At 42.9% G+C, this 22,753-nt stretch overlaps 1 long non-coding RNA gene across 4 annotated transcripts in view; it reads right to left on the reverse strand.

Moving 5' to 3' along the window:
- Positions 1-19,865, reverse strand: part of LOC125100742 (uncharacterized) — a 246,114-nt gene extending 226,249 nt beyond the window's left edge. For 3 of the 4 annotated variants that reach the window (XR_007127637.1, XR_007127639.1, XR_007127638.1), the window contains exon 1: positions 19,756-19,865. This is a non-coding gene — a long non-coding RNA (uncharacterized LOC125100742). The remainder of the gene's footprint in view (positions 1-19,755) is intronic. The other variant, XR_007127640.1, reaches the window with a different exon arrangement.
- Positions 19,866-22,753: the final 2,888 nt, after the last annotated feature.

Consider the following 22,753-nt stretch of genomic DNA (forward strand, 5'->3'; position numbering starts at 1 on the left):
TCAGTCAGTAAATGAAAAATATGATTTCACTCATATGTGGAACATAAGAAACAAATGATCACAGAGAGTTTTTATTAATGGGTATCTTGTATCTATAGATCCCTTGAAGGTTAATGCATCTCTATTTCGCCTCATTACTTATATCTCCTTGCTCAATCCCTGGGAATTGGGTACTATATTCCAAGCCTCTTTGGGGTAAGACCATTTCAGTCTTTCAGGCAGCCTTCCTGGAAATGGCTAAGGTGATCCCATTCCAATGTCTAACCTACTGGATCCACGTTTGGTACACTGGAATGGTTCAGGGATCTCTTTGCCTGAAAACCTCCCTATGGGGCCACCATCTCATCTCCACCTCTGTAACTTCTTCTTTGCTCTTCCATTTAAGAGATGGCCAACAAGTTTCTCCAGAATGATAACCAAAGAATCCACTGCAGTATCCCCTTCCCCAACTTCTCTATCCTTCAGAGTACAAAGGAGACAAAGAAACTTTCTACATAGTCTCCTTAAAGCCCCTCTACCCAGGCTTCAGATGCGGGGCAGGCTCCTGGCAGGGTGTCCCCCTTGATAGGCAGGAACAGGGCTCATTACCTTTTCTCTCTAAAAACCATCTTTTGGTCTCTGCTCTGTTTCTTAGCGTCTCTAACTTCACAGGCTGAAGGTGCAGGGCAGGACGGGGGAGGGAGAGTGGTTGACTGGGGGTGGGGGAAATAAAACAATTTATCTGCCATCTCTCTTCTGCAAATCTTGTGCAAGGCTTACTTTCAAATGTAGTGCCTAGTTTCGTCATGCTTCAACCAAAACTCGGACATTTGAATGTCCCATTAAACCTGGGATCTTCCCCATCTAACACTCAGGATCACTTTTCAATCCTGCCATTTCTTTTAGATTTGTCTTTGGAAACGTATCTTAACATGATATTTATAAAGATGAGCTAATTTCCCAAAATTATCAATGTTTCATTTGATCTCTTCCCTCATATGTCCTGCAGAACTCCCACAGGCCTCTTCATCTGATTAGGACTTGCATTTAGGGGGTAGTGGGTTCAAGGTTAAAATCCAGGCCCCTTCATCCTCAGTGACCAACTAGCTGCTTTCTACCACTATGATGATAATACAAATAATAACAATAATTTTGAACATTTATTCTCTGCAGACACTGCTTTTAAGTGTAACAGGTATGTTAACCCAACAACTTATACATAGATAAGGTTATGATGCCCATTATATAAATGAGGACATCTAAATAGTCAAGTCACTTACTCAAGATCATATGGTTAGTAAGGGGTAGAGCAGCTGGGTTCAGAGCCTACATGCCTAATCTTTCATAAAAGACAGCACACATCACATTCAGAGCACTTTGATATACACTATCTTGTTGGGTATCTCTCTATGGTAAGAGGGGACAAGGATTACTTTCTTTCTGGACAGATAAGTAGTACATGCCATGCAAGCTGGACAGAAGGCCAATTTGAGGTCACAATGCTAACAGGGGACAGAACCCAAATGTGAACTGAGGTCTCTCAACTCCTCATCCTGGTTCCCCACCATATTATGTGGCCTGATGTGACCCTCTGTAGCTGACAGCCCTGACACAGGAAAGAAAGTACTGCCAGGGACTTTTCCAATTATCTAGCCCAGTACTTTTCAAATTAGTTAGAGAGCCTCGAGGGGCACAGGAGGAGCAGGGAGTAAGAGAGTTTTGAACTAGAGGGAAGCCCGGCTCCAAGCTTAACTAGAGTCTCCACTTCTGTTTCATACATCAGTTTCCAGTTAAGATTTTGTTTGAGTAAAGAGATCTACTGCTGTTATTGATGTAAACTGCCAATGAACACCAACCCCCAATTTAATAAATGGAGAAACTGAGGACCAAAGAAAATAAACTGCTGTGAAGTCACACAGCAGGTCAGTATAGAGCTGAGTCTAGAAACCAGTCAGTATCCCAGGTCTCTGGACCAGCACTTTACTCCTGGTCCCTGCTGGTCCCCTGGAGGCAGGCTGACAGCTGACATATAGGCAGCATGACTTGTCATGATACCCTGGCAGTAAAACAGATTGATTATGTTTCAATTAATGATACATGCATATGTATGCCAGAAAGAAACACCCTGCCATGCATATGTATACATTATTAATTATGCAACATGCTTTCTTACATTTATACTTTCATAGCTTTTTATAGCATTAATTACTTCATTAAACTGAAGAAAAATGGAAGGGAAGGCATAAACAGGTTTTTCTGCCAGTAGGTAATCAAGTACCAAGTGGCGTGGGCTGTCTATATGTCAGTGAAACATTTTTCCAACCCCGTGCCTTTGACAGTTGACAACCTTCACTCACCTCGATTTCTCCTATGATGTCAGAGTCTGCTATGGTGTCAGTCTGCTATGATGTCAGGTGCTCCAAAACCCTGGATAACTGACATTCTGTCTTGCCATCTGCGTGTGCAGAGGTATTGGACTCAGAGTTTGGAGAACTGAGTTAGAACCTCACCTAGATGCCAGCTAGCCCTGTGACTCTGAGCACTGCAATTCTCTTTAGCCAATCAGATGAAAGAAGATAAGCAACTGCAGGGAAGATTCCCAAGGGTCAGAAATAAGGAGGAAAGAGAACCTATGCTCTGGGAACAACCCTAACTTGCGCTCCTCTCCTATCGCTCCTCCCCTGGGGATCTCCAGGCCACTGTCCTTCTTTCTGTTCCCTAAATATGGCACGTTTTCTCCTTCCTCAGAAACTTCTCATACTCTGTTCCCTCTGTCTGCATCCCACTCCCACCGTGACCTTTAACTGGTTTTACTTCCATTAGACCTTCAGATCTCTCATAAGCCCCTGAGTTAAATCCTCCTGGTATACACCTCCTTCACTTCTCCTATTATAAAAACACACTACAGGATTTATTGCAATTATTCAGTATCTACGTGGTAGACCCAGCCTCTCTGATGGCAAGAACTATGTCCAGTTCTTGACTGTATCACTTGAGCCCAAGTGCTCAAATATTTTAAAGGACTGATTTCTAAAAAGAGCAAATACTATATGAATCTGTTTATATGAAATTCTAAGAAATGCAAACTAATCTATAACAAAAGAACAAGGCTTCTGGGACAAGGAGAAGAGAAAAAGATTACAAACATACACTAGGAGACTTTTAAAAGTAATAGATATATTCATCGCCTGGATTTTGTGATGGTTTCACAGGTGTATATAGGTATCAAAATCATCAAGTTGCTTACTTTAAATATCTGCCACCTATTGTCTGTAACTCAGTAAAGCTTTAAAAATATTAAAGCACAAATAAATAAATAAATAAAAATGCCACTATAGGAAAAAAAAGAAAAGAAAAGACAGGTATTACAGAGGCCAAAAAAAGGTCAGAGTTAAAAACGGGCACCAGATTGGAATGTTTTGAGGTACCTGGGTTAAAATCTGTATATGGAAACTGAATAGTGGTGAGCAGGCTTTCTAGTTGGCTCTTCTTCTGTCTAATCCCTCCCATAGGACAGGGCATCCTTCCCTAGCCCTAATGGCTCCCTACCCTGTGTATTAATCTGATAAGGACATTTTGCTTGCAAGGAACAGAAATCACCCTGTGCTAGCTTAGACAGAAAGAGGGAAATTATTATAAGAATTCACTCATATGTGGAATACAAGAAACAGCACCAAGGATCATAGGGGAAGGGAGGGAAAACTGAATGGGAAGTAATCAGTGAGGGAGATGAACCATGAGTGACTCTTAACTCTAGGAAACAAACTGAGTGTTGCTGGAGGGGAGAGGGGTGGGGAGATGGAATAAATGGTTGATGGGCATTAGGGAGGGTACATGATGTGATGAGCACTGAGTGTTATAGGCAACTGATCTACATCTGAAACTAATGATGTACCATATGTTGGCTAATTGAGTTTAAATTAAAAACAAAACAAGAGGATACAGGGGGGTGCTTGGGTGGCTCAGTTGGTTAAGTGTCTGCCTTCCACTCAGGCCACGATCCTGGGGTCCTGGGATCAAGCCCCACATCTGGCTCTTGCTCAGTGGGGAAACTGCTTCTCCCTCTGCTCTTACTCCCAGCTCATGAATTCTCTCTCTCAAATTTAAAAAAAAAAAAAAAAAAAAAGAATACGGGAATGTCTGAGAAAACTCCCAGGAATGTTACTCCTAGACATTAGGAAAAGCCTGGAATAAAGATCTGAAATGCTTGCAGAAAGCAAGGCACACCTTGATCTCTGATTCTTAACTCTTCTTGGAACTTCTGCTTCCTCCTCTCTCTCTGCAGATTAGATTTTAGGACTCCTTAGCTGACTCAAAAAGCATAAGGAAACACCATGGCTCGTGTGTGGCTGCAGCCCCCCAGCACAGATGAGCCGTCACCTTTACAGCACAATACAGATGTTCTGAAAGGGTGACTGTAACTGGCCCAGCCGAGAAGGGGCCCACCTTGCCTGCTCAACTCGGTGAGGAGAATCACTGAGAGGACACACAACTGCTTGGGACTCTCTTCCTGGCTGGGTGGAAATGGGAGATTTCTTAAGAGAAAGGGAGACATGGTGATTTGGGAAGACATTCTAAAACTCTCTATTAAAGGTTGTTGTTGGGATCAACCCGATGTGCAAAGTGGGGATTAGAACCCCCAATTCTCAGATACCACACTTGAGCCCAGAAAAGTCTATTCATCTCTCCAAAGCCACACAAGTACAAGGCAGAGTGCAAGGCCCACAGACCTTTGACTGGGAGCCCCACCACATTTACTAGAACACCAGATGGTTTTCCTGAAGCAATCCTGCTCTCAGGAGATTCTACATTGTATCTAAACTCATGTGTAAATGAATGCAAATAGCTTAAGGCACATCCCAGCACTTTTAAGAGGAGAAAATGGAGGGGGGGGGGGCAGGTGGATTTTTCTTTTAGCAGGAAGCGAAGCCCCAAGCTGAAGAATACTTACTAATGGTGATATTTAAGTCATCCTTTAGTGCATATGTGTATTTAAAGGACACCAGAACCTTCTGAAGCCCAGGAACTACATTGCACACATGACAATAGATGCACTAATTTTGAACCAGCTGCTTTTTCTCTTCACCTTCAAGATCTTAGAGGAGAAGAGAGTGTATTTAGTAAAGCATTATCCGAAAGAGTTTTGACTCTACAGATACTTGCAACTTTCTGAAGCAGAATGTATCAGAAATCTACTAAGAATACTAATAATACAAATCTACTAAGAATATAAACTTTTTTTTAGTGCCTGTTTCAGGCCAATCCATCCAAACAAAGAAGCACAAACACTTCAAGCAGTCGAGAAATAAACAACCATTTTCCTGTGTGCTCACCTCAGGTGAACCAAAACCAGAAGCCAGAGTGATATAAGAGCCAAGAAACCAACAATAGATCCTAGAGTGGAAACAAGTTGAACAAGTTGAAACAAACTTCTCCCAACCTGGCCTCAAAGAACCGGATTTGTCCGTTCCACTCACTGGGTCAGGGTGTCCTTGGGCTTACTTGATACATAGCTCAGTCCTGTGTGCCTGGTGGTAGGAAATTGGTGTGTGAGATAATTCAGACAAGGTTTCTACTCTCAGAACTTTAACAATCAAATAGAAAGAGCAGACGTGGAGGCAGACACAAAGTACAGGAAAGTGTGTTATCCTAAGAGAGATGTATGCACTCAAATATTTCAGATTTTTCATGCCTCAAACTGAATCCGCTCTTCTGCGTCCACCTAGAATTGCCTTCCTTTATCCGCAATGACACTACTGTCCCTTTAGTTGTTCAGATAACGGGGATTATCTTTGAATTCCTCTCCTTCAGCTCTCATATCACAGCAATCACGAGTTAAATTGAATTTTGCGTTCAAAATGTATTTTGTAGCTGCCCACTTCCATTTAGCCCCCTTCTGAGTTATCCTTTCATGTTACACCTTCTCTTTATCTGCGAGCGGTAGACGTTTCCTCCTATTTCTACCTGCATTTCCATTTACTCCTTCTAAACTCATCCTAAGCTCTACTGCCAAAGTGATCTTTACAATGAAAATGTGAGAATATTACTAAGAATCTGACTTTGGTCCTCTTGTCTTTAGACTCAAGATCAAAATCCCTAAGCCTGCAAAGCATTCACTGATTGGCCTTTGACCTGGCTTACCTCTAGAGCCTCACCTCCTGCTACTCACTTCCTTTGTCTCTCCCCTCAGGGGTACAGATCACCTTCTGAGCCCTGAGCAAGCTCTGTTCTCGCTCACATGAGGGCATATGCACAAGCTGTATCCACTGACTGAACTGTGGCCTGTCCACACCTGCTCCTCATTTCCTGGGTGAATCTAGGTTAGGTTCCCCAATGTACATTGTTCCTTCGTAACATTCACTCCAGTTGTAAATTCATCATTTAACATCCTTTTCCACTAAACTGTTAATCCCCTGAGGACAGAGACTGTCTGTTTCACTTACTGCTGCATTTAACTTTTGGCCCCGTACCTGACACTCAGTATGTATTTGTTGAGTGGAGCCCAAGAACTCAAATGAAGAGTCAGAAAAGTGAGAACAGAGGCACCCGGCTGGCTCAGGTGGAGGAGCTTATGACTATTTATCTTGGGGGCATGAGCCTGAGCCCCTCACTGGGTGTAGAGATTACTAAGAAAAATTTTTTAAAAATAAATTTAAAAGGAAAAAAAAAAAAAAAGTGAAAAATAAGGTCTAAATGTGGAGGGCTCCAAATGCCAAGCAAAAGTGAGAAAACTTGTGACCCAAAACCTGTTTGCAAAGGCTTCCCCTCACCCCTTTCGCAGCTGCTCTTTTTCATTGCCCCTGGTGTGAGACCTCCTTGCTTCCACCTTGTCCCTTAGGTGACAGTAAGGTAAGGGGTCCCTTACCCCTGCCACCTTGAGGACGCTGAAGGTACTTTCTTCATCTCTGTAGCCTCAATATTTGGCACAAGGCCAGCTACAAAGTGATGCAAATGTCAAACAGCTTAGGCTAGGTTATACTTTATTGGAAAAACGATACCCAAATCTCAATAATGGCTCATTTCTTGCTCAAAGTGCACTGCAAGTGTAGCTGGGTCTCCGAGACAGCTGGCTTCCATGTCTTGGTCAGGTACAACTACTGTTATGTTAACGTATGTTTCCAAGCTCAACATGGCAGGTGACAGTGAGATTGGCAGATCAAATTCTGGCAAATAAATGTTCCCTTCTGTTCACTTCTGCCCACACCATATTAGCCAAAGCAATTCACATGCCTAACATCAAGGAGGAGCCATATATATGTGCATGCATGTGTATGTATACACATACATACATATGTCATTTCTTCCTCCATTTTTCTAGAAATAGAGGTGAATGGGTTTCAGTAAACAGTACTAACACCAGTACTGAATAAAGAATTCAATTAAAAATAGGTAGCAAGGGAGCCTGGGTGGCTCAGTGGGTTAAGCCTCTGCCTTTGGCTCAGGTCAGGATCTTGGGATCCTGTGATCGAGTCCCGCATCGGGTTCTTTGCTCAGCGGAGAGCCTGCTTCCCCCTCTCGCTCTGCCTACTTGTGATTTCTCTCTCTGTGTGTCAAATAAATAAATAAAATCTTAAATATATATATATATATATATATAGGTAGCAGTGAGTGGTCCTTGCCGTGGAGGAGATGCAGAGCACCTGGTAAGGAATACCATTTTGACGCCAGTGTCCCAGGATCTCTGGCTCTGAATGATGCCCTGTCACTTCAGGCAACGGTCATCCAGTACTCTAGCCCGCAGTTCCCTAACATCCTCCTCTCTAAGGGTCCTGTACTTTCTCATCTACTCACCATCATAGTCATAACCTAGACCTCAACAATTCCTCTCATTTCAAATCCCCCCACATCTCAATTTCAAGCACATCTACCACCTCCTATTTTTCCAGCACATTCCTTAGATTCCCTGTCTCCAGCTATCTTTCAAATCCACCTGCATTTTCCATCTACTGGTCTTCTTGTTATAGGACTGGTAGGGTCTAAGCTGCAAAACAGGATGCTGGTGTGGTTTTGTCTTAGCTGTTCCAGCTCCCTATTTTCTTGTTGGGGACCCTGGCCCTGACTACCTAAGTGCCCAACTAACTCCTAACACTCTTGCATTTGTACTGTTCTTAGTCCCTTGCCCTATGACTTCAATTGCTTCCCTACCTAGTTTAAATCATACAGTCAATCATTATATTCTCTTTGACATCTCTCAGTTCCCCTTCCCATGTCCTGAACCCCCCAATGCATATTCTTCATCACATTCACCTGCGTAAGCTATAATCCTGGTTGAAAGGAACTCTTCACCACTCAGGGGCAGAACTTGTACATGGCCACAAAATAAACCCAACCATAATTACTGGCTTTTCTTTAAACTTGTGATCACTAGGTAAGTTCTTAACGCTGCCTAGAAATCCTGCTACATTTCCCCGGTCCACTCTCCTTCCCACTCTCCCTGATAATTATTTCACACTTCCTCGTTTCTTCTCAAACCCCCAACACCTTCTCCATTTTACTCACAGCTCCTGACCTCGCTACTTGACAAAAATGAAATTTTCAGAAAAGAACATCATGAACCTCTCACCTAAGCAGGGACTTGATTCCAGGGCAGCTTGCCCCTCTCTCCTGTGCCACTCCCCCTCCTTGGTGGACTTATTAGCATGTGGACAAGCTGTTATAACTCCTGGCTTCCCCCTTGTCAATATCACCCTTTTCCTAGCTCTCCTGAAGCAACCTTCCCTGAAAGACATAGGGAACATGACCACCTTCAATTTTTCTCCTTCTGTTCATCCCGCACCAACGAGATTTTCTTCTCAAGTATTTTGCAAAAAACTCTTCTCACTAAAGTTAACAGTGAACAACCCCCCGACCCCCGCACAGTGAAACCCAGTGGCCATTTCTCAGTCTTAACACTGCATGTCGTCCCCACCAGAAGCATGAGACATGGGGCTTCCTCCTTTTCTCTTTGCAGAACTTTCTTCACTGGCTTTCCAGGATGCCACACTCACCCAGTTTCCTCGCACACTTCTGGGGGCTTTCTTTGCCTCTTGGGCTGCATTATCTCCATCTTCCTGAGAACTGAATGTTGAAGTGCTCCAGGGCTCAGTCCCTGAATGGCTTCTCTTTTATATTTATGCTTACTCTCTAGATAATTTCATCAAGTCTCCTTGCTTTAAATATCATCCTTATGCAGCCAAGTGCATAACCCCAGCCTAGATTTCTCCCATAGACTCCAGAGTCACATAGTTAACTTCCTGCCTGACATCTCCACTTGAATGTTTATTAGGCATTTTAAATTAGACATATGTCTAAAAATGAGCTCATGAAATCACCCCCCCCCAAAATGCTTTATTAATGGCAATTCCCTCCCTCTAGTTGCCTTGGTATAATTCTTAACTCCTCTCTCTCATTCTTTGCTTCCAGTTTTTGCAAATCTTATCTGTTCTACCTTCAGAATATATCCAGAACTCAGTTACTTTTCATCGAATCCTGTTACCACCCTGATCCACCATCGACTTTTGATCATTGCAACAGGACTTTAACCAATTGCTGAGCTTCTGCCCTTGTCTCCCACTTTAGCCTATTTTCAACATACCAGACTGACCAGTGTCACATGGCACAGGCCCTTTACCATGACTTCTTATTTTAGTCAAAATAAAAATCTCGGTCCTTACTTTGACTCACAAAGCTGCACATGGGCTAGACCCTGCTTTCTCCTCTGACCTCATACCTTAATCCTTTCCTCTTCATCCTCTCCAGGTCAGCCACACCAGCTTCCCTGTCATTCCGCAACAGTCCAGACATGCCCCCATCTCTAAGCCCCTCCACTCATCTCCCTTCTGCCTGGGATGCCTTCTCCTGGTTATGTGCATGGCTAGCTCCTTCACCTCCTTTGGGTTTTTATTCAAAAGACATCTTTACAGTAAGATTTCCCTTGGCCACTCTACCTAAAATTTCACCCTACCCATGATACTTTATGTGCCCTTAACTTGCAATAATTTTTAGCCCTAAAATGCATCACTATTTAACACACTCTAGACTACCCTATTTATCTTGGTTATTGCCCTTCTACCAGATTAAAAGTTCCATAAAGGCAGGAATATTTGTCTACTTTGTTCACTGTTGTTTTCCCAGCTGCTAAAACAGTGTCTAGCATAAATGAGCCTCTCAACATGTATTTGTTGCATGAATCAATTATTTTCAGGAATGTTCTTTGGGTACACAGGCAGACTGTATCCTAGAAAGGATAGGCTGGCCCAGCAGAAAGAACACTTCCCTAAGAGTCTAAGAGACAAGGAATTTAGTTCCTGTTCTCTTGCTAATTTGCTGTGTGTCCTTGGGCAAATCTGCAGAGGTCTATTTTCTTGTCTTGTACCATGAGTGAATGGGCTGGGTGATTTTCTATGTTTCATTCAGCTCATGAAGTAGCAGAATGTAAAGGCTGAAGTAATAGGAGAGTTATTTGTTGCATGGATTTAGATTTAACGAGAAGATTTATGCTCTAGGACTTTTCAGTCTTTTGGGTCTGTGGCTTATAGTAGGTACATCAAAAATTCATTAGGATGTCAACCCCTGGTTTTCTTCTTCAGCTGGCTGTATGCACAGACCAACTTGGAAATCCCAGGCCACCCCACTTGAGCCTTGGATCTTGGTTAGCTTTGTTACCTCTCTAAATCTTTGCTTCCTCTCTACACCTTGTGTCTGATCTTAGCCTATGAAGTCATCGAGAGAAGAGTCAGAGTTCAGACTAGGGCTCTTAAACTTCAACTGCGTAGCCACCAGGCTGCCTCTTCCACGAAGGTGGAGGTGGTTGTTTAAAATATGACTGTGAGGGGCTGCCTGGGTGGCTCAGTGGGTTAAGCCTCTGCCTTTAGCTCAGGCCATGATCTCAGGGTCCTGGGATTGAGTCCCACATCAGGCTCTCTGCTAGGCAGGTAGCCTGCTTCCTCCTCTCTCTCCCTCTCTCTCCACTTATGATCTCTCTCTGTCAAATAAATAAAAAATCTAAAAAATAAAAATAAAAATAATAAAATAAAATAAAATATGACTGTGATTTGTGTGCTGCAGGCCTGTTCAACAGGGAACACTAAGTAAATGTTATCCATTCACCACATCATACTGTGTCATTTTTGAGTTTTGCATCGATCACCTAGCAGACCTTGGCTGTTATTATGGCCTCGGGTTAAGAAGGGGTCATGAGAACACTGTGGAAAGCTATTCTTGTAGCCACTCCACAAATATCACTAATGACCAGTAATGGAAACTGAGTTGAGTCTGGGCTTCAGAATCTCCTCTCCTACTGGCTAGGTACCTACATGAACTTCAACATGGAACACAACTGCTCTCAACCTCCGTTTCTTATGCCAGACTTGAAAGTCATTCTTGACACCCCTGTCTCGTTCCTTTATACCCTAAATTTGTCACTCACCAAATTCCCTTGGTTAAATTTGCATCCTGAATATCTTTAGACTCCACCCACTCTGTCCTTTCTCTCTTGGACTTCTGTTCACTCTAAGCATGATGTTACTTTCTTCCTTAGCTTTCCCTTGCCCTTACGCTGAAGTCCCACAACATGAAGAATGACTACAGAGAGCATCTGAGCTGACCTCCACTGCTCATCAATCTTACCTCAGAGCTTTTGAGCTCTCTGGTCTTTGACTTCTCTCTGTCTGGAATGTTCTTCTCTCAAGTCTCTTCACTAGTTTACTGATGTTCATGCTTCAGGTCCCTATTCCATATTATTTTCTCACAGGAACCTCTGAGAAAGTTAAGTCTCCTTTTTGTAAAGTTTTGTGGCACATATCACAAATATAATTAAACACACACTTTCCTGTTATTAATTCTCTAGTTTGTCACTCCCATTAGATGGAAAGCTTTATGAAGGCAGGAATCTATCAGTCTTATTGACCATCGTCTGTCTACTCAATATATTCAATGCTTGGCCTACATTACTGTCTTGAATGGATTCTTGGATAACTGAAGGGATAAAATGAAGGTGATATCACTTCTCTCATACGGTTGTGAGGATTCAGTGAATTAATGCCCGCAAAACTCTTAGCACAGTGCCTACTACATAGTCACATATTCAGTGAAGTGTAACTATTTCTTGAATAGTAATGTGGACACTAGTCATAAAGTACATGGTTAAGGCCAAATACTGGGGAACCTGAGGAAAGGGAAAAAGCCACCAGGATAAAAAGAGTTAGGAAAATCTGATCTTTTTTCTACCTGGTTTCCTGACTTTAGGGCTTGGTGCTAAAGTCCTAACTGTGCTGCCCCAATCTAAATACAGTCCATGCTTGTCCCTCTCAGCAGTGACCCTCAGTGCTATTGCACAATTCTTTATTTCCATTCCCAATTGACAGCCTATAGCTGTCCTAATAGATGATCTGCTCTGCTTAAGCTCCCAAATAGAACCACTTCCCATATACCAGCTGATGTTTGTGCCTTCTGCTTATCTGAGTCCATGGAAAACCAGAACACATCCCTCCAACTGTTGTTGCCAGTGTCCACTCTTCTATCTCTGAGGATATTTTATTTCCATTTACTAAAGCAGAATTAACATGAGATACGAAACCACCAAAATCCTAGTGAAGAACACAGGCAGAAATTTGACCTCAGCTGTAGTAACGTCTTACCAGATATGTCACCACAGCAAGGGAAATGAAAGCAAAAATGAACTATTGGGATGTCATCAAGATAAAAAGCTTCTGCACAGCAAAGGAAACAATAAAACTAAAAGGCATCCTAAAGAATGGGAAAAGATATTTGCAAATGACATATCTGATAAAGCGTTAGTATCCAAACTCTACAAAGAGCTTACCAAATGCAACACCCTAAAAACAAATAACCCTGTTAAGAAATGGGCAGAAGACATGGATAGACACTTCCAAAAAAGACATCCAGATGGCTAACAGACACATGAAAAGATGCTCAACATCTCTCTCATCAGGGAAATACAGATCAAAACCCTAATGAGATACCATCTCACACCTGTCAGGATGGTTAAAATTAACAACACAAGAAATAACAGGTGTTGGTGAGGATGTGGAGAAAGGGGAACCCTCTTGTACTGTTGGTGGGAATGCAAACTGGTGCAGCCACTCTAGAGAACAGTATGAAGGTTCCTCAAAATGTTAAAACTAGAACTACCCTACTCTTCAGCAATTACACTACAAAGTATTTACCCAAAGGATACAAAAATATGAATTCAAAGGGATACACGCACTCCAACATTTAGAGCAGCATTATCTACAACAGCCAAACTGTAGAGAGAGCCCAAATGTTCATCAGCTGATGAATGGATAAAGAAGATGTGGTATATATGTACAATGGAATATTACTCAGCCATCAAAAAGAATGAACTCTTGCCACTTGCAACGACGTGGATGGAGCTATGGTGTATTAGGCTAAGTGAAATAAGTTAGTCAGAAAAGACAAATACCCTATGATTTCACTCATATGTGGAATTTAAGAAAGAATACAGATGAACATATGGGAAGGGGGGAAAAAACAAAATGGAGAAGGGGAAACAAGCCATAAGAGACTCTTAACAGAGAACATACTGAAGATTGATGGAGGGAGGTGGATGGGGGATGTGCTAGATAGGCAATGGGGATTAAGGAGGGCACTGTTATGAAGAGCACTGGTGTTGTATGTAAGTGATGAATCACTGAATTCTACTCCAGAAACCAATATTGCACTGTATGTTAACTACCTAAAATTTAAGGATAATAATAAATAAATAAATAGGTACATTATAAGATCATTGGACAGGAAATAAAATAATCTAATGTTTCCTTTCAAACATGTATTTCTGATGTAGAGTGGGATACTGAAAAATGAATGATTTGGTCTTCAAAGTTAGTGATCTGAATTTGATCAGTACCTAAAGAAAAAGAAAAAAAAATGTATTTTTTATTCCCTCATTTCAAAGCTTGATGGTGTAAGTAAGAAACAGAAGTTTATCCTGGGATGCCTGGGTGGCTCAGCCAGTTAAGCACCTGCCTTTCGCTCAGGTCATGATCCCAGGGTCGTGGGATTAAGTCCCACGTCAGGCTCCTTACTTGGCAGGGAGCCTCCTTCTCCCTTGCATGCTCTGCCTGCCACTCTCCTTCCTTGTGCTCTCTCTCTCTGACAAATAAATAAATAAAATCTTTCAAAAAAAGAAATAGAAGTTTATCCCGCTGTAGAATTAGTGAACTCTTGTAAAACTCACATGATCAAAGTCTTTAAATCTCACGGAATTCCAGATCTTCAGAAGGCTTTAGGAGTTTAGAAAAGATTGAAGCCTTGGGTCAATGGGCTGAATATACCACTTGCTATTAGATTGACCAAAGTTATTTAACTAAGATCTCTCTATTAACCCAGCAAAATATAAGCACCCCTCTGAGAACTGCCTGTTTCTCCCCACTGGGAAGAGTATACCTCACACTTAAAACAATAAAAATAAAAAACAACCACAATATCATGATCACATGTAAAAAATCCACAAAAGGTTTAAAAAACATCAATATTCTATCAGGGCTCAAATATCCCACATGATTCTAAAATTCCTTTTATTTAAATCATTATCCAAACAAAGTCTGAACATTGCATTTGGTTGACATGTCTGCTCAATCTTCTGTGCTATAAGCTTTTGTCCCATCTATTTTTGCTTCTTCTGCAATTTATTTCTTGAAGACACTAATAATTTGTTCTGGAGAGATTTCCATATTCTGGATTTTACTGATTGCATCTCCATGTCTGTTCTCTTGAATCTTGCACTTGTCTTCCTCCATTTGACACTTATTTCAGTAGATAAATGTGTTCAATATTTCCCCACTCCACTCCCAACAAAAGGAATACAAAGTATATCCATGATAAAACACATAGGCTATGATCTATTCAAATAAATGTACATATGTGAATGTCTACATATTGTTAACCTTAAAAATAAAACTGTCAGTTATTTCAACAGCAAAAGATGTGTTTATTAGGGAATAGCAGAGAATTGCAATATGCGACAAGCAAGTTCTAGCAAAACTATAGGTAAGTCCAACAAACAAAAGAGAGGAACCTTATTCTACAGAGAAGGAAGAAATTGGGAGGGGTTGTCTTGAACAAAAGCCCATTGGAGAGAAGCAAGAGTCCAGTTGATGACAGTTTCTCATTGGGTGATTTGCAGGGATAGTTGATTTCTTATAGGAATTGAAACATACACCTTTCCCTGTCGGGGCTAGTACTTGATGATTCTTTCCTGTTGAGATTCTTCTGTTATGAGTCTGTAATTGACAGTTTTTCCTATAATTGACATTGAGTGTAGGGCTCCCCCTACCAGCCCTGCCTCTAGTATCCTGAGTCCCCTTTAGAGAGATTTCCCTTTATTAAATTTCACAGTATGTATAAAGAGATGTGGAAACAAGTAGCCACAGAAGTGTTGATAGTGCTTGTCTCAGTGGGTAAGGTTTTTAGTGGACTTGAACTTTTACACTTTTATGTGTTAACATTTGCTGTAATGAGTAGGTATTTACATAATCTTAATGTGTGGGTATCTTTTGAAAATGAGGAAAATGGACAAAAATCCTAACTATCATACATCCTCTCCATTCCTGATCTATTTCACACGTTCTCTTTAATTGAGTTCTATTTCTCTTTCATAAGTTCACTTTCTTGAATAAATTATTGAGACTCACTGACTTTACATTTTTTCATTAATCAACAAATGTTTTTGAATATTTGTTAAATCCAGATACAAAGATTTAAAGCTCTGGGCTGTCCTACCGAAGTGTGTTAATAAGTAAACCTGAAGGAGCTGAGGTAGTCCTTCAGTCCTGATGGCTCCAGTCGTACCTGATGAATTTCAAAATAAAGTCCAAATGCTACATTATATTATATAAAGGTGGTCCTGGTCTGACCCCTGTGTAACTCGCTACAGCTACAGCTCATCCTTTTCCATTCCAAACATTCTGAAATACTCTAGCTCTTTTTTAAAAAGATTTATTTATTTATTTATTTATTTGAGTGAGAGAGAGAGAGAGAGAGTGGGGAGGGGCAGAGGGAGAGGGAAAATCTCAAGCAGATTTCCCACTGAGCAGGCAGCCAGATCCAAAAATCCATCTCAGGACCCCAAGACCATGAGCTGAGCTGAAACCAGGAGCCTGATGCTCAACTGACAGCTACCCGGGTGATCTTGAACTACTCTAGCTTCTTGAACTTACCATGATCTCTCTTGGCTCTAAGACTTTGCTCACACTGATCTTTCTGTTGGGAAAAGTGTTTCCTTTTTTACCAACTCACATTCCCCATTTCACATGGCTGACTCCAATTCATCTGTCATCCTTTAAAATTCATCTTAGAGGGGCACCTGGGTGGCTCAGTAATTAAGTCTCTGCCTTTGGCTCAGGTCATGACCTCAGAGATCTGGGATGGAGCCCCATATTGGGCTCCCTGCTCAGCAGGAAGCCTGCTTCTCCTTCTCCCATACTGCTTGTGTTTCCTCTCTTGCTGTCAAATAAATAAATAAAATCTTTAAATAATAAATAAATACATACATACATAAATAAAACTCATCTTGGATTTTACCTCCTCCAGAAAGCCTTCCCTGAGCTGATTCCATCACATCCCATGCATGCTTCTATCATGATACAATGAATTGCCACATGTGCTATTGGTTTGTACATTTAAACACGAGACTGTGAGCTGCAGGAGGGGAGGGAACCCTGTTCTAGCTCATTCCTTCATATCTTCACACTGCCATGACCTACACATATTCCATAAGTAGACTTAAATGCATGAATGACAGGCCACTTACTTAATGATAGTTGCTTTCTTGAGAACTACCATTGTACTATGCGTCATCAAATCCAGGGGCTCCTTCTCAGCCCAGCCTCCTCCATAGCCCTTACACCACTATCCACATTTTCCTTCTCAGAAATCCTCTGTTCTTTGGTTTCCATGACAACATATTCTTCTTGTCCTCTTCTAGCTCCTGTAATCTCTCCTTTAACATATCTTTTTCTTCCTTAGACCCTAAAGTATTGATAGTTTCTAAGGTTCTGTCTTTGGGTTTTGTCTCTCTTCACCCCACATCCTCCCTTGGAAAACCTGGTCAAGTAGATGCTCCCCAAGACTCAGAGGCTCACTGTGACTTTTGATCCTGAATTCCTGACCTAGCTTTTTCTCATGGCCAAATTTCCACAAAGATGTACTGTAGGATGGTGAGCTTAGCATACCTAAAAGATTACTCCTCTTTCTGGCAATTTCTCCCCCATCTCCAGCAGGTGCACACGTGTGAGTGCGTGCACACACAATCATACACACAAACACACACACACCTTTTTCACTTTGATTATCATTCCTGTATTTCTACTATCTTGGGCCTAAAACGCAACCATATAATTTTTCACTCTTCTTTTTCTGACTTCAGTAAATTGAAAATGTTTGCCAATTCTACCCTGTCAAAGTCTAATATCACAACTCCTTTCCTTGAATGAAAAAAATTAATATGAACATTTCAACCACATAAAATTCAGAAAATACTGCAACAACATTTCTGCTGTACCAGAGTCATTTTTTTTCTTCAAAAACTAAAATGTAATTACAGCTAAAACAACCCTTATATTGTCCAATTCCCTTCCCCATCCCTAATGTAACTGTCCACCTGAAATTGGTTTATATTTTTTCTGTACAATGTAATTAAATAATTTTAAAAGCAAGGAATTTATTAAACTTGAAAAATAAAAGGCTGTACATGAAAGAAAGAGTATTCATAATATCCCACTTGGTTTGGAAATGATATTTCTATAGCCATAATACAAACAGTGGATGTGGGGAGATAGGAGTGATGAGTGGTAGAGAAGTTGTACAAAAATCAAATTCTAATTTAACACTTCCTTTTTTCTCCCTCTTCTATTGCCCTAATTCTGGGATTCACCTAGTTAATTCTAATTGCAATGACTTTCTAACTGGCTCCTGCCTAGGTCTCCTGGATTCTCTTTCTAAAGCACAGCATGGTCTAGAAAACTTCTGCTCAAAAGCCTTCAATGACTCCCTTTATGCTTGTCTTCGATAATCTATCCTCTATCTTTCAAAGTTATCTCCCTGTAAACCAGAGGTGCTCAATCTTGGCACTACTGACATTTGGGGCTAGGTAATTTTGTTGTTGGAGGATTGTCTGTGCATTCAAGGATGTTGAGCATCATCCTTGCTCTCTGTCCCTATGTGCTAGTAGGAAAACTTCTCTTCAAGTTACAACAATTAGAAATGTCTCCAGATATTGCCAAATATCCCCCATGGGGCAAAACTATCCCCCTCAACTACTTCTGCTCACTAGCCAATGAACTCTACTGCTTTAAGCCCTGCCCCTCATCCACATGTTGAATTCACCCCCCGCCACATATATCTTAGACTCAAGCTATAACAAATTGCTTGTTTTCCTTTGACTCCCCACATTACGATCATTACCAGGTCTGGGACAGAATCTGTGGAGGCTGAGTTTTGCCTTAACTAAAAGCAACTTTTAAGCGGAGGCTAGACTTAAAGTTCAGAAAAACAAAGCTATTTACTGCTAGAGAAGAGGGTACACCCTGGTAGGGAGAGAACAGCTCAAATATTTTCTTCTCAGAAATTCCCATGAAAGTGGGTGGTGCAACTCAGTAAGAAGCAAGAACGGGGAATGGGAGGCTGTGAGAAGGGAAGAGGTTACAAGGGTTGGACACACTGGTCCTACTAGGGAACATGTGAGTCTTTACTGTGGGTCAGACACTCTGCTATAGTTACTAATCTCAAAACTCTGATGTTCACATTATCACTGCCACCCTACAGGTAAAAACAAAAACAAAAACAATGACTGCAAAGATGACCTGATTTTCCCAAGGCCCCACAGTTTGTGATGAGCAGAGCTGGCATTCAGACGCAGGAACTTTGGCTCTCCAGCCTGAGATGCCACCCATGATATCATACTCTCTCTTAGGAAGAAGTGCTTTCTTGAGCTCAGCTTTCTCAACCTAAAGCAAAAGGGAGTTTGGCCTGGATGGGCTTCCCCGCAAGGGATTCAAGAATTCAGAACCAGTTCTCCCACACGTTCCCAAGCATGCAGGGTTAAGTGTGATACAGATTCATTTTGATGCTAAGTTCTAGAAGGTCTGGGTTAGCAGCTCTGTCAAGGATGTCCTCAGGCAGCCTTGAATGTCTATAGTGTCTCCACTGCCCTCCTGCTTGGGGTGAAAGGGTCTTCTCTTTCAGGATCCAAAGATTCCTCTTTGAACCTTCCCATTAGCTTCCTGCACTGGCTTTGGACCTTCCTGTTTGCTCACTGGTATTTATCTCCCAGGCTGCACAGACATCTCCATGTCCTCCCCAGATGTGTTTTATTTTCCTCAGTAAAGAAAACAGGCTAGATGCTGCTTTTCACCCAGTTAAGTGGTGGCCCAAAGAAAATGCCAGTAAAGCTTAGCTAACATAACCATGGACTGCGTGTCAGCGGTTGATGAGGCACTGCGCCAAATACATGCCCTTTCTCCTGTGGTCCTCACAAATCCCTCTGAGGTATTTTTGTCCCCATTTTAAGGATAGGCAAAAGGAGGCTCAGAGAGCTAAAGTACCTTGCCCAGGGTCACGTCCTAACAAGCCTCCCGCTAGTCTTCCAATCCAAGTATTACGACTCCGGAGCTCATATTCTAAATATCAGCGGGGTTAAAAGTTAATAATCCTGTGGGTTACATTTAGCCAACATGGCTTGGACACCTCCCCTCACAGACTAACTTCTGGGCCATCTCCATAACGGTCAAAGTGTCCCCGAGAAATAATGTTGGTTACCTGTTGCTGCCACTCACTCCAGAGGCAGAAGTCATGAGGAAGTCAGAAGCCCCCTAGTCATTCTTCCTGAAAACCTGTCCATTTCTTGCTTCAAAGCTCCCGCCCCTGAAGCGGCCACCCCTTCCGGTTCCGGAACTGTGTGCCTGCGTTGCCTCAGCTCCTCCCTGAGGGAGCACGCAGGAGCCAGACTTGAGGGGAAAGGTCATGAAGTGCTAGAACTGCCCGGGTCCCTGAGTGCGGAAGAGTGGCGCCACCCTGCCCGTGCCGCTCATCCTCAGCCCCCGTGACTGCGGCAGCGAGCGAGGCACTGGACAGGGACCCAGGACGGGGACACCCTGGAGGCGGGTCCAGGCTGCAGTTTAGGAGTTTGCCTCCTGTGTCTTCCCCCACCGCGCCGCGATGCTCCACCCAGGGAACATGAGGGAACTGATGTGCCCTCCCACCGTGGCCAAGCCTTTCTAGGGGCTTTTGTTGTTGTTGTTTAAGCAGGCTCCACACCCAGCGTGGAGCCGGACCCCAAGATCAAGACCTGAGCTGGAGATCAAGAGTCCAGCCCTTGACTGAGCCACCCGGGCGCCTCTCTAGTGGCTCTTGAAGACGAAATAGTTCAGGCGTCTGATGCCCCATGAGCCGGTATGGCGTCCCATCCCTCCTCACCACCACCACCACCACCGCCAACCACCTGCTTGCCTTATTCTCTCTGTTATCATTGTGTTTGGACTCAGAATGGAAGAAGTGCTTCTCTTGTACTCTGGCTGCTTCCTGCATGCAGCCCCATGGCTCGGAGAGCAAGGGGCTTTGCTTCCCAATCAGTCCCCTGAGGCCCTCATTTTCAGGGCTCTAATCCTGGGCCAAGTCATTCTGCTCCCTGCATGGAGGTCACCGCACCTAGCAATGAGCCAGCTGCCCCTTGGACTTCCCTGAGGAGGGATGGCTTCAGAACTTTGGAGGCTGAAGGTAAGTCTCAGGGACCTTTAGGATGCCCATGCAGGGATGACAATGCAGGAAGGGCTGGTCAGTTTTAGAGGGTGCAAGAGGAGGTTAGCTCTTCCTACTGGGGGGTCGGCAGCAGGGGGTCCACAAGGAGGAGGAAGTGTTCTATAGCAGAAGGACCCTCTGATACTGCAAAGGGTTCATGGAGAAAGTGATGTGGGAAACAGAGGCAGAAGAAAAATTATTAAATTTCCCTACCCACTGACAAGTCCTTACAACAGGCAGAGTGACATTCCTCTAGGGTCTCCATTACCTCCACCTGGAGGCTTTGCTAAAGGCAAAGGGCAATCCTAGCCTGACCGACCCCTACCCCCAACCAGGATCCTGAAGTCTACTTTAACAATTCCTCCAGAAACTTCATCTCTAAGCCCTCCAAGGTACATGTTGACAAACATTCCCAAGCATATGGCCCACTGATAGACATCTAAAGGGTCTCACACAAAGGTTTAATTACCATTAATGAATAACCTTTTTCCCAACAACAGCTAGCTCCTCAAGGTCCTGGAAGCCTTGCTTCCAAAATCCCTTAGAGACTTGTGTCATCCCTAACCCCCTCCCAACTTGCAAGTATATAATGGACCATTCCTCACAGTCCCAGGGCAGCAGCTCTTTCTGCCCACAGGTCCTGTCCCTGTGCTTTAATAAACCACCATTTTGCACCAAAGATGTCTCAAGAATTCTTTCTTGGTCTTCAGCTCCAGACCTCACCCCACTAAATCTCACTTACATTCTAAGACTTCATCAAAAGTATGATGCTATTCTGTGTCTCCCCCACCCCCAGAGCTTTCCAGCCTTAGATTGTAGTGCCTTGCTTGACCATCAAAGACTCACAAATGACCACAGCTCTCTAAGTATGTGGGAGAGGAGCACAGCTATGGTGAAGTAGAGGGTTCCCTGAGACACAGTGAGACACACAGTGAGAGAACTTTGAAGCAGAGGGCTGGATGTCTGATGTCCAGGAGAACCTACACCCTAGGCCACAGATCTTCACCGTCTCTGCTTCTCAAGATGCCATCCCTGCCAAAAGCTACTGTGGGAACCCTGAATAGTCGTGCATATCCATTTCAGAGGGAACGCAGAAATCTGAACAGCTGCCTTTTAGACTCTGCCACCCCAGATCTGCCTCTTTTCTGATGTCTCACTTCTCCCCTTTATTAGGACATCCTGATAACCCAGGACAGGGCTACCATTTTGTTAGGGGACTGATCATCACGCCCCTGCGGCACATCCATTCTGGGGGTGCACTGTCCATGGGAACCCATCTTGGCTGGGCAGACTAAATGGTGCAGCTGGTAGGGGGTATGCCATCCTAGCATGTCTTGGTCTGACCGTAGAGAGTTGAGGTTGGAGAAGTACATGCTCATATTTAACTTCCAGGGCTAAACCAGGCACCAGTGGTTGGCACTGAATGAGGGCAGTTACTGCAGGGTGTTCCCAGACATCATCTGCCCTGGTGAAGCACTTTGCTGCCTATTTCATCCCTCTGGGGTCAAAGGACCAAACTACTCCCACGAGCCTTGGTCCCTGCTGGTGTGAGGAAGATGACCCTAGAGACCATGCCCATTGAAAGAACTCTTAAGTTCTAAATAGTTGGCCACATGATTTGAAGTCTTACTCCTGGTTTGAGTTCAGGGAGTACATTTTTTCTTTCAGGTAGAAAGTGTTACAAATAATGGTTAGTTTTCCATAGAAAATGTTATAAATGAATAGTGGTTAGTTTCTCAGGTGAGCCTACCAAAGCCGGGTGGACATTACTATAGCTGAAATGCTATACATTTGCTCTAAAAATAATAGAAGGCAATATTGTAGATTCAGGGTTCTTTTTTTTTAAGTGATATCATATAGTCCATGAGCTTCATAGCATCACTGACCCTGCCTGAGAGCCGCATTGGAAGAGTTACAGGAATCACTGCCTTTTGCCTGATGTCAACGGCAGAGGGAAGGTGGAGTGGGGAGCATCATGAGAAACAGAAACTGGCGGTGTTAAATAGGAGGAAATGATCTG

This window comes from Lutra lutra, chromosome 5, assembly GCF_902655055.1.
Source record: "Lutra lutra chromosome 5, mLutLut1.2, whole genome shotgun sequence".
NCBI classification, from domain to species: Eukaryota; Metazoa; Chordata; class Mammalia; order Carnivora; family Mustelidae; genus Lutra; species Lutra lutra.